We start from the raw sequence: 10,267 nt of genomic DNA, 5'->3' as shown, positions 1-10,267 counted from the left end.
GTTCATTGCTCCAGCTCCTAAATCTCTTCCAAATTATTGCAGTATTTTTCTTTTTCCCCAGCCATTAATCTGTCTTGTCTGCAGAGCAGAGAAGGAACAGCCTTATTTTATGTTTTGTTGTGAAACAAACAAAATATAAATAAAGCCCTGGAATAGCAGCTGGACTTAATCCAGAGTGAAACACACAGCTTATAATGGAATGTTTAAAAGGCAGCATTTAACCCCTTTCTCATTAACAATATGTTTCTGAATTAATAAAGCCTTTAAATCCAAAGAGAATTGTTTTGCTCTCAAAATGTCAAAGCTAATATTTGACTTTTAATAAGCATTTCATAATTCCTTCCCTTTTTTTTTAGACAATTAAGAAAACTGCCTGAGTGTCACCCCTCTTCTAAAATATATTTTCTAGTCATTTTACTCTCTGCCAATTCTAACTTTATGAGATAGAAGAGAATGTTTGGAGCCCATCAGCCTGACAGAGACAATAATCAGTAACAAGGAAGAGCCCAAAAATCTTTCTTAAAATCTTTAGTAAAAATGAAAAATCCTCTCTCTATTTTGTGCCAACAAATTAGCAGCAGATTGAGGTTCAGCCTGTGTTGTTGTCCTTCTCCACTGGCCAAATATCCTCATTTATTTTCTGGGAATAAGGAACTGGTCAGCTGCTACAAGAGTTCATCCTTCTCTGCATTGCCCAGTAAGTTTACAAATTACAGAAAACAGCTGAATTTAAATTGTTCATAAGAGAATTAAAGCCATGTGACAGAAATGGCAGTGCTGGTGCAGATTCTGATTTTTGGGAGAGCAAAAGGTGGATGTACTCTAAATAAACCCAACAGGATGATGAGGATGAGTTGGATGATTAACAGCAGTGACACTGGTGAATATAAATACCCAGTTATGTTCTCAATCAGAAGCTGCAGAATTCAGAAGGAAAAGTAAGCTGTGTTTTAAGAAAATGAGGTTTTAATGCAACTTTTCTAAGAATATTTTCACCAAGAAAATAGTGGAAGCATTCTAAATTAATCTACAGCACCTGCTCTCCATTTAATCATCTATTTAATTATCCTAAAACTGTGCAGTGAAATTTTCATCTCATGGTTTTAGAGGCTGCATAAAGGCAAAAAAAAAAATAAAAAAAAAATATGCTGGCTATAAAAGCTGTGTCATGTAGATGTACACCAGCAATTCAGGGACTACAATCAATGCACTAAAAGTAATTTTAAGCCAAGAGACACAAAAAGGCTGGGAATTGCAGCAGTCCCTGTTTGGCATTTTTTCTCCAGAACAAATATTCTGGAGACCTTTCTGGCTAAAAGGATGAAGAAACTGGAAAAAAGAATGAAGCTCAAGACCTGGAAGGGAGTAAAGGAAGGAAATGCACTCTGCATTTTGGAATACTCATGAATAATTTGTAAATAAAATAACGTGAGAATGGATGTGTTTGGAAAGACAGCAGTGGTGTAAATGTCATGGATTGATGTTTTTTCCCCATCTTTTTTTTTTTTTTTTTTATCCCACATCCAATTTTCACAGCTGAATTAGGGTTCCCATGACCCCTCTGTCAGCAGTGGAGGTCAGACATCGCTTTTGGAGGTTTTCCTACCTCCAGCTCTTTTAGCAGGTCTGGTTCTCTGAGTGCTCCTTAACCTGTTCCAGCCAAGGAAAGGTGATTCAGGAATGACCAGAATTTCACTCAAGTGGATCAGGGAGCAGGCAGAATTCCTGTGGCAGACTTGGGGGAAGAGCAGGATTACAAAGGGGCACACTGTGGTCAGCGTGGCTGCTTGGGAACTCCAAATATTTAGTTCATACCTAGAGAAACTGGTTCAGGTTACCCCGACCTTTGATTTAAACACAAGAAAACAGAGCACAACTGGAGATTTATAGGTGTTAAACTCCAGAATCAGAGTGCTTAACAGGATAGACCTGCAGCACTGACACTGGGAAAATAAATAGGAAAAAAATTCCAGTGGGGGGGACAAAAAAACAAGCTCTAATATCCTGTTAGAACTACTTCTGCACAAGGATCAGCATCCTTTCAAATTAATGGAGAATGACAAAGTGTTATTGTTCTGAGAAATCATACTAATGTCCCATTCTCAGTGTCTAGAGCCCTGGGAGAATAAGATGCAGAACTAAAAAATGTCCTTCACTAACAAAATATCTTAAAAAGTTCATTTAATCATATAATCGTTCCAGGAATGTGTGTCTTAAAAGTCTTAAAATTGTCAGAAAAGTAATTTACTTTCCCAAGCAAATGCTTAACCATTGCTTACACAGCCCACAGGAATCCAATAAGATCTGGAATATTTTAAAAGCCACTAGAAAAAGTAAAAAGAAAAAAAATAAAATAACCCTCCACTATTTTTACAAGTTGTTCTAAATTCCAGTCTTCTCAGAATGAGTTTATTGTCTTTTCTTTTTAACTGCTAGGGTGCCATGTGCCTTTTTTTGCCATGTTTCCCTTATTCTCTCCTTCATGCAGAGGGTTACCAGTGAACACGAGGATTATTTTTAACATTCCATGTCCCCGTGAATTTTAAAAAGAACTTTGTACACAGGCAGTGCCCTTGTTGGGCAGCCAGAAGGGTCCTTATCCCTAAAGTCCAAGTGCATCCAAACTATTCCCTGCAGGGCTTTGTGCTTGACAAGACAGGAGCAGGAAGTATTTGCTGAATAGGAATGGGGTGAGTGGAATCTCTGCTGTTAAGCCTTTCCTTAGGTGGTCTTTTGATGCAGCTTAAAAGCCCAATCCTTGTATAAACGACTGCTTCTCTTCACCACTGGAGTTCTCTCTTCCTTTGGAGACAGTTTCTGTTCCAGTGTGGGTTTTAAAAGGAAGGTTGTGGTATTCCAGGGTGGATGGATGCTCTAAGTGCAAGCAGCAACTATTCCTTTAATGCTACTTCTGTTGGGAAAATATGAACTCTTGGCTCTTGCTTAGGGTAAGCACTGGTCAAAATTATCTTGAGTGGTTGAGTGCTTCCAGTTTTCCATTTCACATCCTCATCTTCACAGCTTGCAGTGGCAAAATAAAGTTTGACCTGAAGAAGTTTCCCAAGACTCTGGCTGATTCTTCTAACAATGAAGGGACCACTGTGGATATTTTAGGGTGCTGGGTGCCCCAGCTTTGTGTTTCATCCAGAGGTTTCCCCTTCAGCAGCCTGATCCTTTCCCACCAGAGCAAAATCCATGTGTAATTAGTGATATTCTTCACCCAATCCCCAAAACAGCCAACCTGGGGTAAGCAGAGCTTTGTCCTCAAGCTGCACAGCCCTACAGGCTGTCCAGGGATTTCAGGGAATCTCCCTCTCTGCAGACATTCCAAACCCACCTGGATCATTCCCTGTGTCACCTGCTCTGGGTGGCCTTGCCCTGTAGGGGGTGGGACTGTGTGACCTCCAGAGGTGCCCTCCAACCCCAAGGATTCTGTGATCAGGAGGAAAGGAGAAATTTGAATGCTGAAGGTGTTTAATCTATTGGGCAAAGGGCAGTGAAGAGTCCTCACCGTGTTCCTTTGCCCCCATGCGCTCCCACAGCTCCTCTGTGGGGTCCCACAGGGACATTCCCATCCCTCCATGGTTCTGAGGTTGCTGTAGCTGGTGCAACCCATCCCCTCCACATTTCAGCTCCTGTCAGCACTGCACAATTTCCAGCATTTGCAACAAACTGGATGAAAACCATCACAAAACACCTTGTGTCTGTGATGTGATGGGAGCAGAGGGCAGAGAGCAGGACTTCAACATCACAAGGGAACTTCAACACTTCCAGAGGTGCTGCTCATTACAGAATGATGGAGTGGGTGAAGAATTGCAAGAAAAGAACTCAGGAGAGATTTCTAGCTGATAGTCCAGAGGAGGAACTTGTAGAATTCATCTCACCCCTATATTCTGTTGTAAACATCCTGATAAAATGAGTATTTAAGGGTGCAATATTATTATCATTGTCCTCTTGCAAGTCTCTCCAGGCTAAGCATCTTCTGTAGGTGAGCAAACAAAACTGAACAAACCATGCTTTTCCCAGCTTTCATCCTTATCAGGCTGCTTCAATTGCCTACAGTTAGAAACAAGCAATAAAATGGTTATGCCTGGAATCAATATTCAACACAAAGAGCGTGAAAAGAATATCTCTAAAAATATATATATATATTAAAAAAAATACTGCTTGTCTAGATTTACTGGAGCTGCTTGTGCACTTCAGGAAGGAGAAAGAGAATCTGTGTTAGAGCAGATCTGTCACTGACCCTCTCTTCACTACAAGTGGTTGCATTTAATTAAATTTTAATGCTGCAATCATCTTAACTCAGCCAAGAGGACAATGTGTGACTTCATGCACTTACATTATCTGTGTACTTATTTAAAAGCAGCACTCTGCCCTTGTGTACCACCATTCCCACACCTCTCATTTTTCTCCTGCTCACAAGGAAGCAAGCACAAGCACAAGGAAAAAGCAGAAAGTGGGAAGAGAAAACTGAATCATGTCTTGGGGGGGGGAGATTCTGTGTAGCAGGCAATTCCTGCCCACCTGAACGACACCCAAGCTCATTTGTGTAATATTGATTTATCTTTCCTCAATTTCTACTTAATAAATTCAAGAGTCCAGGATGAAAATCCTCTCATGCTAAAGCAGAACAAGGCAGATGACTCATATTTTGAGAGATCTATGTCTCTGCAATGACCAGGTTAATAATAAATGAGGTTATTTGCTTTAAACCATAGACATCTGAATTTGGGGGAAATTAGGTCTACAGGGAAAAAGGGTGTTATTGAGCATCCCTCTGAAACTGAGAAAGTCCCTCTGAAACCCTCTGACCCCCTCCCTGGGCCAGGGGCAGCTCAGTGTAGAGGTGGCACATGTTTCTGATACATTAAATAAATATGTCAGGGCACATAATTTGTATGTCATGTGTCTTGATTTCATTAGAAATGCACATTATTGCTGTTTCTCCCATCTCAGCATCCAGCTCTGGGAGAAATCTCAGGTCTGTACAACTCTTCTGGTGTCCTGTGCCAGTTGTGGGGTGCTCAGAAATTCTGCTTGTGCACATCCAGCACAAGACACCCTGAAACAGATTTTATTTTTGATTACTATGATTACTATGATTACTATTACTCCATTACTATGGAGAGCACTTACCAATTTAAAAAAGGAAAGGCTGTGGTTGTGTTTTGTGTGCTAGAAGAGGGAATTAGAAGCACAAGACATGAGCCAGGCTGTTGGGCTGCACAGATCTGTGCAGTTAAATCCAGGTGTAACCAGCTAAATACGGGATCAGGATTTCACCTAAAACAAGGTGCAGAATTTTTTTCTCATTCTTGACAATATAAATAATATAAATATAAATAATTATAAGTATTATAAGTATATACTTATGTAAGTATAAGTATAATAATAAGTATATAAATAATAATAATTAAATATGAATATAAATATAAATACAAAAATATAAAAATGTAAAAATATATAAAGATAAAAATATGTAAATATATTAAAATATATTACTATATGACTATATGAATATATAAGTATATAAATATATATAGAAATATAAATATATAAATATACCAATATATTTATATATAAATATATAAATATATGAATATATAAATGTATAAACCTAGAAATATATTTATATAAAAATATAGAAATAGAGAAATATAGAAATGTATAAACCTATAAATATATAAATGTATAAATATATATATATATATATATATATAATATTTTCAAGATTCAGTTACACAGAAATGGGATAACCCTTGATGGTTCCTCTAGAAGGTGCTAATTCATGCAATATTTAAGGAAAAATACTTTATACACTCAGAGCCTCATCTTGTTCATTTCTTGAGGGCAAAAGGAGCAACTGAAAGAGAAATGTGGGATTTCTTTTAATTCATGTAAAACAATAAGCAGTTAAGAGAAAGGCGTGGCATGATAGAGAAAAAAAACAACAAAAAAAAAAGAGTGGGCAGAATAATCAATTAACTGTGATTATATTTAATAAACCTCACTTGGTGAGGTATAATTTAAAGATACAGGACAAGGTTTCAGCTGAGCAGAGAGTTGTGCAAAGCTTCTCAGGATATCCATGTGGTGGCTCCTGTGAGATGATTCCTTGGATCACCTCTCGGTGAGCAGGGAGCAGAAGGAGCTTGGGAAGCAGAGTTCACCTGAGAGAAATGCAGATGGCAAATGTCCAGTAGGTGATTTGTGTCTTCATCATGAGGCTGTAAGAGGAGCTCAGCTATAAACGTCATCACTGAAGCTTTCTGAAGCCAGTTATGATAATCCCAGCTTCTTGCAATTTTTCTAAACCCAAATAGCAAAAATATTTGAGAACTAGAAGAGTTACACCAAAATGTGTGAGTGGAATCAGGACCCATTTCCTCAAATTTTAACTTAAGTCCACTTCAATAATTAAGCACAGAAATGAAATGTCCTTTTGAAGTCTGTCTCCCTGCCCTTATTTCACTCTGATGGCTGTCCTAGATCTGCTTGGATCATTGGTGCTCTGGGTGAAAAACCAAACACGAGGAGCATCAGTTTGGTTTTAATTCTATCAATTCTATTTAATTCTATTAAACACCACTTTTAATGATCATCTGTGCTGAAGCTCTGCAAGATGTGGGAGGAACAAACAAACAAATTCCTGCTAATCAATGAAGTGTAACTTCTGAAATCATGATGTGGTGACTTCTAAAGAGTATCTTCAAATCCCTTTTTTCACTGAGATTCTCTTTCAGCTTTTCTTTGTCCAGCCATTTCCCTATAGCCTGCTCTGGACTGGGCTGTGTGGGACTGGAGTGGGTTTGCTCTAGCTGGGGGAGCTCTGAGTGTTTTTTCTCTGTTTATAAATGAAATAAACAATTTCTCTGCTGCTCTGATCTGGTTATGGTACCTGTGCAAGCTGGAAAGCAATTTTGGAATACACCTCCCTTCTTCCCTTGAGCGTCATGGCCACGATGAAACACATCTCCAGTCCTCCCCAAATCACCTGGCAAGGGATGCTGGTGGTGATAGCAGCTCCAAAGGCATCTGTGCCAGGAGAAAATCAGTTTTCAGCACTGCTTATCCTTCCCTGAAAGTTGTTTCCCATATTCTATAGAATGGACTGGTGAACAGCATGGAAATGGAACATGGAATTTCTGTCAGCTTTCCCATTACCTCTAGCAACACCTGAACTGCACTTTGATGTCATTTCAATTCCTAACAGAGAAATATTAGCCATCATCCTTTAGTTCAAACACTATTTAAAAAATCAACACATTCATAAAGCAATGTAATAGCGTATATATAAAATACAATTAAAATTACATACATGCACACACAATGACTGTGATTTTTTTTGCAATCAAAAGTTGTTATCTCTTAGTTCACCCAGTCACAAATTACATTTTGTGGAAAAGAAACAGCTCCAGCCAGCAGCAGGATCAGATTTTATCTTACCATGCCTCAGCTGCCAAAGAACCAACACACACTTTGCTCCACAGAGTTTGCACAAGTCATAAGTGCTGTTATAGAAAATCAACACAATAAATACTCCTTTGTTGAACTATTGGAAAATGATGGAGTTACAGTCCATGGAGTTCTCCCTGCCAACATGACAAAGAAATCAGCAATGCTTTAACATCCAGAGAGCAGCTGGGGTGTGAGGAATCCCCAGCAACTACCTGGGACAAGTGTGGGAAGAAATCACAAAATCATGAAGAGTTAAAATGTCTCTTTTAAACCAAAATTATAACGTGCAATGTGTGTTCTGGAGTATGGAAAAACCAGCCTGGAAAAAAGTTCAGTTTCTAAAGAATCCCATCAGAAAATGTCAGGTACAATGTGATGGCCAGAGCCAGCAGAGACAGATGTTAACTTGTTTATTTTCTGTGTAAGGGGTTAATTCCTGATGCAGAGATATATCCATGCATATATTTACATACAGGGGGAGGCTATGAAAGGGGGCAGCTGCTGTGAAATAGGGGGCAGGACACACTTGAGAAGAACAGGCAAGTCCTCACCTTCCCAGCTGCTTGAAATGCTTTAAAAGGAAATGTATTTTCACCACATGGAAAATCCCTTTTCCTTCTGCCCATCCAGGTTTCTCAGAAGATCCCCAGGGTAATTCTTAGTGTCCATTTGGGTTTCTCAAGCAGTTTGCTGAGGTTTCCAATCCCTATATCCACATGTGTAACTCTTGGGTGTGGGGACTATTTGAACATCTCATTTTACTCTGCTTTCACACCTAATTTAGGATAAAATCCCCTTGTCCTTCTCTCCCCAGTTAGCAGCTCAGCTTCTGTGAACCACTTCCTGGAGATGTTCATCTCTCAGCCTTGATTGCAGAAAACACCTACAAAGTTCTGTTTTACCTCTCCCAGTGCTTGTTCCCCTCCCAAAAAAAGGATAAAATAACCATGAATTGAAATCATTCCTATCTACACCTTGCAGCACCACTATTTGCCATGGCATGTGAATTTATTGTCATGATAATGGCAAACTCTGCAAAACATGAAATATATATTTGTTATTCATATCTTTAAAATATTAGCTGGCACATACACAGTTTAGTAACTATGGCAACACTGATAAATTTGAAAATAATGGCTCTTATTTGCTTTGTACATAAAGGTCAAGGACTGAACACTTGGAGCACAAACAGGAAGAACCAATTTTGAGGATTAACTGCTGGAATTGGTGGTGTTAGCATTCCCCATCCTGGCAACATTCATCCCTGGACACAAGGGACCCAGTAGGGATTCAAAAGGAAAAATATCTCTCTTGAGTAGCAACTGAGGGGAGAATGAAATTTCCAGTTTCTATGAAATGTTCGATTTCCTCTTATTTTTCCCTCGACCTTTGAGTGATTTCATTGTTTTTCAAATCACCCTAATGACCATAAAACCTTCCCAGAACAGGGATAATGGGCTATAGTATGACTCCACACACGGACAAATATTGACAGAGAACATTCACATAGGAACTTGCTACGAGCCCTGCTAGGCCTCCACCCTAATTGTTATTGCCAATACCTGTGGCAGGTTTTTTATCAGAGAATTAAATATCCTGGCATTGCCTCATGCTGAGCAAACAGGGGCTGGAAACCCAGGAAAACAGATCTGGATGGTCTCAGTTTGGACATAAACTGGCTGCGCTGGAGTCTGGCGTTTTATATGATTTAAAGCCAATATCTAAACAGGCTTGAAATAAAAAAAAACAAAACAAAAACTGGATTTAAATCAAAAGTGCTAAGGAGAAGTGGCTTTAGGGCCTGGAGCAGTTTAAATAAGGATTATGGATGATATCCATGGTTTTCCTATTTATATCAGGGACGATTTGCCATCAGCAGGATTTGTCTGGGCATGAGAGTGCTCAGGGTGCTGAGTGGGAAAAGAAGAGCTCAGAATTCCAGGAGAACTTCAGTGGATGCAGCAGAACAAAGGGGCAGAGCCCTGGCAGAGATGGGCTTTGCCAGGATCTGGCACAGTTTTAAACCAAGAGAAACAAGGCACTGCCACTTGGCAAACAAAGCTAGGATGGGAATGCAACCAGGGCTCCACCTGGACTCAGCCCCAGAAGGAAAGGCTTTGGTGAAGCAGAAGGTGTGAGAGAAATTCAGACAGGGCAGCAGGAACTTCCCCATCACTTTTCACAGGAATCACAAAGTTCCAGAATGGTTTGGGTTGGAAGGGACCTTAAAGATCATCTTGTTCCACCTCCCTGCCATGGGCAGGGACACCTCCCACCAGAGGGGAGGTTCTGATGGATGATTAAACAGGATGGACAAGGTCATCATCTTCTCTTCTCTGGACACTCTGGGGAGAGAAGCCCATTATTCTGATGGATTCCACAGGATATTTTGGTATCACATGTATAGGCACTGTGGAAATGTAGAGATCCTCTTTTCTGCAGTGATAAAACCAGGTGAGATTGTGCTCAGCTGCTGCCTGGGGAAGGCAAAATTCATCTAACCAAGATTTTTATACTTATTTTTGGAGTCGATTTCAGGGTCTGCAGGGTGAGTCTTTTCTCAGTACTCCTCTTAGTGTCAATCTCAGCAAAGCTGGGCAATAACTCAATTTCCCACTGTCTTCCCAGCGCTTTGAATCACCAGGGATGCAGCTGAGGAAGAGGAGCAGCTTGTAAATCTGTCAGAGCAGAGTTTTTCCTCTGCTCCCCAGCACACACAGGCTGGCTCTTGAGCAGGAATCTGACACACCAGAGAGATAACATATGTCAGTCACTCTGAGCTCTCGTGCCCCAGCCTCAGGAAGTG

At 39.9% G+C, this 10,267-nt stretch overlaps 1 long non-coding RNA gene across 1 annotated transcript; it reads right to left on the bottom strand.

Annotated features, from left to right (window-relative positions):
- Positions 1-292: 292 nt before the first annotated feature.
- On the bottom strand, positions 293-5,868 carry LOC147656035 (uncharacterized). Its single transcript, XR_015281110.1, has 3 exons — positions 5,815-5,868; positions 5,140-5,286; positions 293-4,056 (listed from the first exon to the last, which is right to left on the bottom strand). It is a non-coding gene; the product is annotated as an uncharacterized LOC147656035 (long non-coding RNA).
- Positions 5,869-10,267: the final 4,399 nt, after the last annotated feature.

This window comes from Cyanistes caeruleus, chromosome 1 (assembly GCF_971803275.1).
Source record: "Cyanistes caeruleus chromosome 1, bCyaCae1.hap1.1, whole genome shotgun sequence".
NCBI lineage: Eukaryota > Metazoa > Chordata > Aves > Passeriformes > Paridae > Cyanistes > Cyanistes caeruleus.
Note: the sequence above shows the minus strand (reverse complement) of the source record. Positions and strands in the feature narration are given on the sequence as shown.